General features: G+C 43.0%; 1 long non-coding RNA gene across 1 annotated transcript; it reads right to left on the bottom strand.

Annotated features, from left to right (window-relative positions):
• Window positions 1-3,910: 3,910 nt before the first annotated feature.
• On the bottom strand, window positions 3,911-5,287 carry LOC116082659. Its single transcript, XR_004115380.1, has 3 exons — window positions 5,195-5,287; window positions 4,423-4,484; window positions 3,911-3,976 (listed from the first exon to the last, which is right to left on the bottom strand). It is a non-coding gene; the product is annotated as an uncharacterized LOC116082659 (long non-coding RNA).
• Window positions 5,288-7,298: the final 2,011 nt, after the last annotated feature.

The following is a 7,298-nucleotide window of genomic DNA, read 5'->3' as shown; positions in this document are numbered from 1 at the left end:
CTTTATACACAGTTCAATAAGCAGCTCATAGTCAAATAGTATCCCTTGTCCCAATAAGGTGTATTGTTTTGTTTTGAGACAGGGTCTTGCTGTGAAGCCCAGATTGGCCTTCAACTCACAATCCCATCCTACCTCAGCATCCCAGATGCTAGGATTATAGGCATGCATCATGCTCTGCTTTAATAAGGCCCGTTAAACAAAATCTTCTTCTAGAAGTCAACCCACAACAGCACAATGAATTTAGCCTTTATGTTTCTTCAGTGTTCTTAAGCCTGGGAGGGTTGGTTCCTTAGCCTTTCTTTTCTGGCATTGATTCTTGGAGAAGGTAAGCTTATTGTGTTTTAGAAAGGCCCACCAATTTAGATTCATTTGCTGATGTGTTGCTATCAGATTCATAGGATAGCATTACAGATTACTATCAATTGTGCCTTTCTAAGCACAGTGCTGTGGTGGCTTTGATAAGAACCTGCACTCAGCATTCACAGCACATCTCTATTCTATCACTTATCACATCAAAATTCTTGTGCCAAGGGGTTCCTGGGACCCCAAGCACCTTCTTTTCCACCTCCCCCCACCCCAGCTCCACATAAAAGGCCACATTTTTTCCCTATTGCCTAGAGCTTAGCCCTAGACAACTTCATACTCGAATGGAAAAACAGAGAAAGAATTCCCACCCTTACAGCTTCCTGAAGGTTAGCTCTTAATGCTTACAAGACTGGAAGAGAATTTCCTATTTCAGGGGAGACCCAGAAGTTATCACATGAGATGAGCCTTTATCCTGGACTGTTCTTCACTCTGATCATATGACTCCACAGTCACCATGACATGGCCCATTCTGTGACAGAGACTAGAGACAACTTCTAATTCCAAGACAAGGGAGGCCCTCGATGAAACACTAATCAGGGCTTTCTATTTTTCAGAAGAAGAGCTGGCTTCTCTTAACAGCTTCTCTCTGCCAGAGGCAGCAATCAATCAAAAGATGTACAACCAGTCAGAATACTAAGAATAAGACACTGAGAGGCTGGGCAGTGGTGGCGCATGCTTTTAATCCCAGCACTTGGGAGGCAGAGGCAGGTGGATTTCTGAGTTCAAGGCCAGCCTGGTCTACAGAGTGAGTTCCAGGACAGCCAGGGCTACACTGAGAAACCCTGTCTCGAAAAACCAAAAAAAAAAAAAAAAAAAAAAAAAAAAAAAAAAAAAAAAAAAAAAAAGAGTAAGGCACTGAATGTTCAGCCCTAAACAGAACATTTAAATTAACCCTATCACCACTAAGGCTCAGGGCACTCTGCAGAAATCAGAAAGCAGGAAAAAATGGAGGAGTGGATGGATGGGGAGGAACCCCATGAAATGCTGTCTGTCTTCTAGACAGAACATGGCTATTGCAATCATGCACACAGCAGCTGTAGTTACCTTCACAAAGCCTATACAGAATCAAGGCAGCCGACATCCCCTTGTGGATGGAGTAGAAGACCTTCAGCCCCACTCCTTACTGAGGAGCTGTTGGCAATAGATAGATCTTGAAGGATGGAGAATCATTCTATTGAGGATGTGGCCATTTGTAGTTTCCTGTGTTCCAATGGATGGTCCCAAACCCATGGTCATATGGGCAGCAGTAATTGGATAGAAATGAAGCTGGGAGGGAGCATGCTAGTAAGTTGGAGAGGAAAACAGAGGATAAATACCATCATACTTCATTGTACATGTGTATTTAATTCTCAAAAAAAAAAAAACAGAAAAAATTAAATACAACCACTTTTATCACATCAGTTAGAGAAATATCCATAGGTAGAATATGTCCAACCAAGTAATGTTATTCCCAAAGATGGGAGGAGAGAGCCTACCAGCACAAATCATCATGGCCAAATTTATTAAAGCAAGCAATGAATTAAAGCAAGCACTTTTTATTCAGTATACAGGAGGAGACAGTATACAGGCTGTCTCCTCCTAAGGCGAAGTTTGGGAGGTCAGCCTTGGATATGAGGAAGGTAAGACTACTATAGTTTAGTAGTAGGGGGATTTGTGTAAAATAGGCAGGGTTACAGGAGCAGAATATCATAGCAAGTTAGTCCTAACAACTTCCCAACACAAAGACATGATCACAAGGTAGGCATAACAAGGTAGTCACAGGTGGCTATAGAACTTTTTGAATCAAAGGTAGGGTTGCAAGATGGTTATAAGCAACTTTTTAAAACAAAGATGTTGTGAATTGTCCTGGTATTGCTTGTATTTTGATCTTAATTTTGTTTCCTCAAGAGGGGCTGCCCCAACAAAGAGTGGATCAAGTACTCAGGTCATTTCATGTGAGCCTTCTCCCCATTTTAGCTGGTCAAATAAAGGCTAGAGCCAGTGATTGGGCAGTGGAAGGGAAAGGTGGGGCTGGAAGTTTTAGAGAGGAGATAGAAGAAGGAGGAGGGGGAGGAGAGAAAGGAAGATGGAGAAAGAGGAAGTAGAAGGGAGATGGAGCAGAACCACATGACCTGGAGGAGTCACAAGTAGTGAGGGATCTTATAGCTGGGGAATAGAGTAGTGTAGTGGTATATCTGCCCAATCTAGGCGTGCAGTTTATAAATATTATAACTGAGTTGTGTGTTGTTTGCACGGGCTTAGTGGGGTTGGAGATTTACCACAACACAAAGACAAGACATGAGTGTCATCCCTGGAGCATAGAGTACAGAACCATTTGTAGTTAAGTTTACAGATGGATCATAGCCCAGTCTTTGAGAAACAGAAGTTTAACCATAAACAGGAAGGGAACTAGTTTCTCTTTACTGTAAGATGGCTTTTAAGCTTAAGATGGAGGCAGGCTGGTAAAAGCAAACTCAGTTGTCATTGGTTATCACTTGAGGACTCATTGGTCTGAGTCGAAGACTGTGAGCTGAGTGCATTGTTCATCCTTCACTTCCTTCCTGGGATGTTTAGGTGACGTCAGCATCATGTCTAGGTAAAACAGTACAGTTCCCGACCTTCCTTACAGAGAAATGGCCAGCAGCGGACAGATGAAGCATTTTTCACCAGCCTCTTGTTTAATGCAAGAGCCTTTCTCCTCTCTTTGAACCAGAAGTGCAGGCAACTTCATGAGACCTGTAGCAAGCAAGCAAGCATCCTGCCTGCATCTCTGCAGGGTCCCTCAGCACATGAAAGCAGAACCAGAAGAAAGGTGGGACATTACACCAGTGTGTACCACACTGTACCAGATAGCTTACCCTTGATTTCTGTAACACCTGAGAAAAAATACCATTCTATCTTGTTTTAAGTGACTGTTAGCTCGGTTTTTAAACCAAATCTTAACTGACAAAATAGTTGAGCTGAAGGAGTTTGCAACCCATAGGAAGATCAACAATATCGACTAACCAGGACCCCCCACCCTAGAGCTCCCAGGGACTAAACCACCAACCAAAAAGGACTCATGGCTCCAGCTGCATATATGGCAGAAGATGGCCTTGTCTGGCATCAGTGGGAGGGGAGACCCTTAGTCTTGTGGTGGCTCGATGACCCAGCTTAGGGGAATGCTAGGGCCAGGTTAGGTGGGAGTGGGTGGGTGAGGGAGCACCCTCATAGAAGCAGGGGGAGAGGAATGAAATAGGAAGGTTGTGGAGGGGAAACCAAGAAGGGGGACAACATTTGAAATGTAAATAAATAAAATAACCAATAAAAAAAGAATAGTTGATTATCTAACTTTGATGTGCCTTTCTCATAAGTCTGAATGTTTATACTATATCTGTGACCATGGGGGACATTGTTTTTTGAAATGTAACATATGCATAGGGGAAACTAAGGCGATCAAAGATATTACAGCAGTGCTCATTGTTTGACTTAGTGAATGAATAACTTAGTTAATGAGTCACCAAGATGCCTCTGTGCAAAACTTTGCTCGGTCATTCTAACTTTTTATAGGTATTTATTTACTTACCTTTGGGGTACTTTGTTCGGCAGGAATTTCATCATCAAGCAATATTCCCAGCTCCACATTAAAAGACTAAACAAACAAAACAAAAGCAGCTTTGCATTCCTAGAAGTATTTGTTGCTTGGACCGACTGTGAAAACAGTGTGCTATGCGTGCTACATCATGGATGATCTTTGAGTATGTGAGCTCAGGGAGAGAAAACTCCAAAATCCTCATTGTCAGATACGGAGACAGAAGGTAGAAGACTGGAGACTAGAGGTGGGGGTGGGGTTGTATTGTCCAGAGGTGGGGTGGGGTTGTATTGTCCAGAGGTGGGGTGGGGTTGTATTGTCCAGAGGTGGGGGTTCTTATGTAGAGGCCAGGCTATTGTTTGATGGGTACAGATTTTTAGTTGGCAAGATGGAAACGTTCTGAAGATTGCTTTACCTTTAATACTGCTGAGCTGGGTGCTTACACATTGGCAAGATAGACCTTAGATTTTTTTTTCAAATTAATGTACTAAGGCAAACATACTCACTGTCCTGCTTTTTCTCACTTTTCTTGTCTCCATCTCCATGGTAGGTTATTGACCCTGAAAGGCTGGAGAATTTTAGAATTTAAAATGAGAGCATTTAATAGAAATGTATGTATACTTAAAGGGCATAGGTCTCTGTAACGAGTCAAGAATGTAGACTAGCCAGTTTCAGAAACCTGTTGGCCACAAAGGCTCCCCCTAGTTAGTTCCAAGAACAAAAAGCAGGATATGAGCCATCTGGGTGATTCTAGGGAATGGTCAGCCATAAAGTAAATAACATTGACCAGATCACATTCTTGTGCAAAATGAGTGTGTGGGATGTTTTCCTTATGACCCTGACTCAAATAGGGGCTGGGTCTCTTTAGAATTTTCCACTGTTCTCTTGTTGTGTTTCCTTGGTAACCCCCCCCCCCCAGTTTGTGGTTTTTCCCTTTAAATACCCCTTACTCCTCGTGCTCATGGTCGAACTCCTCTGGCCTGCAAGGCTACATGTTCAACCCCAGATCTGGCTTATCCCCAATAAACCTCATGTCATTGCAGCAAGATCGGTCTCTCGTGAGTTATTGGGTGGTCGTGTCATCCCGAGACTTGAGTGAGGGTCACCCTAGCTCTGGGGGTCTTTCAACCCCTGCCCGCAGGTTAAATGCTGTGTTCTTTAGGCTTGTCTTAGATTTCAGGAACAGATGGTTTCAAAGCCAAGTCTCCAGAACTCTTTATGGTCCTTTAGGCCCCCGCATCATAAACTATGGGTTATGATCCATATGGCACTATCTACCTGAATGTTGAGGTTTCAAAAAATTTGGCAACAGTAGGAGGTTTTTGAATGCTCAATGACCAGGATTTCATTATAAATAAAACACAAAATGACTTCAAGGCGTTTGTGGCGATGCTTGCCTGTGTTAGATCCTGTGACATCACTGTTGCCTGGGTGCCCGACACCTCACAGGCAAACACTGTAATATACTCCCTCACCCTACACTCTACCAACAATGCTTTCTGAAACACCTCAGCTCTAACTTAGTTATGAGCATCATTGTGAATTGCAGAGCTTTTGCCATACAAAGCCTATAGGTACCAAACATTGTGTCTTTGGACGGTAGTGTGCAAAACTTTTGGATTTTAAAAAATTATTTCAGTTACTGACTTGCGTTTCATTTAAAAAAAATCAATCAGTGGATTTTGACACAGAATAAGGTAGAATTTCCAGCAATTGCAATATTCAAGTATACAGCATTCTCAGGATTGACAATTATAAAAATAACAATATCGATCAACTCTGAAAACATTGAAGATGCTCTATGGCCTGTTGTCTTCGTTTGGGTTACTATTGCTGTGATGAAACACCCTGACCAAAAGCAAGTTAAGGAGGAAAGATTTATTTGGTTTATACTTCCATATTACTACATCACTATTCCCCATCAAAGGAAGTCAGGACAGAAATTCAAACAGAGCAGGAACCTGGAGGCAGGAGCTGATGCAGAAGCCATGGAGGGGTGCTGCTTACTGGCTTGCTCATCATGGCTTGCTCAGCCTGCTTTCCACCAGCACAGGGACAGCATCACCCATAAGGTAGTGGGCCTTCCCCCATCAATTACTAATGAAGAAAAGTCCTTACAGAGGGCATTATCTTAATTAAGATTCCCTCTTTTCAGATGACTTAGGTTGTGTCAAGTTGACATAAAACTATCCAACACACATGCAGTATCAAATATTCAGTCAAGATTTGATACTTCTTGCTTTTCCCTCTCTCCCTCCTTCCCTCCCTCCCTCCTTCCCTCACCCCTTCCTTTCATTTATTTACTCCTTTCTCTCTCTCTCTCTCTCTCTCTCTCTCTCTCTCTCTCTCTCTCTTGGTTTTTCGAGACAGAGTTTCTCTGTGTAGCCCTGGCTGTCCTGGAACTCACTCTGTAGACCAGGCTGGCCTCGAACTCAGAAATCCGCCTGCCTCTGCCTCCCAAGTGCTAGGATTAAAGGCGTGCGCCACCACTGCCCAGCTCTCTCTCTCTCTTTTTAATAATTCTCTTCTGGCCTCAAATTCACCAAATAAAGCAGGCTAGCCCCAAACTCACAGAGATCCACTTGCCTCTATCTCAAAGTGCTGGGGTTAGAGACATGTTTTTTTCAGGCCCAAAAAGCTTTAATTCCTCATATAAGTGGAAACAAACACATCCATCTCTCCCTTGTACGTAATATTGTGCTTGTTTTCAATAAATGGTAAAACTGAACTTACATATCAAAGAATTATTTTTAAATAAATATCTGTCATTATCAGTAAGTATGTCACTTGTAAGCTGTCTTAGGGTTTCTGTTGCTGTGATTAAAACACTATGACCAAAAGCAACTTGGAGAGGAAAGGGTTTATCTAAGTTTGCAGTCCTACACTCAGGTATCGCTGGGGGAGGTCAGGGCAGGAGCTCAGAAAGGATGGAAGCCAGAAGCAGGAGCTGATGCAGAGGCCACAGAGGGGAACTACTTACTACCTTGCTCCTCATGGCTTTCCCAGCTGGTTTCTTACAACATGTAGGACCTCCAGATTAGGGGTGATACTGCAACAGAAAGCTGGCTTTCCCATGTCAATCACTAATCAAGAAAATGCACCATAGGCTTGCTTATCCTCTAGAGGTAGACTGGTTTCTAGGGCATTTCTTCCTGCACAGAAGGAATCAGCCACATCCTTCCACTCAGAAAATCCATGAAAAGGAGCAATATAATCACTGCCAAAATGGCTCCTTCTCTCAATCAGAGGCCATAGGTCTAACTGAAAGGGGACAAGAAGCAGTCGTGTGCTGACCTGCACTCACATGGTGCTGCCATTTCCTGGGTGCTGCTCTACCAAACACCTCATAAGATTTGAAAACCTTGACAGAACCTGGAAAACA

The sequence above is a fragment of the Mastomys coucha genome, unplaced genomic scaffold (genome assembly GCF_008632895.1).
Source record: "Mastomys coucha isolate ucsf_1 unplaced genomic scaffold, UCSF_Mcou_1 pScaffold7, whole genome shotgun sequence".
Taxonomy (NCBI): domain Eukaryota; kingdom Metazoa; phylum Chordata; class Mammalia; order Rodentia; family Muridae; genus Mastomys; species Mastomys coucha.
Note: the sequence above shows the minus strand (reverse complement) of the source record. Positions and strands in the feature narration are given on the sequence as shown.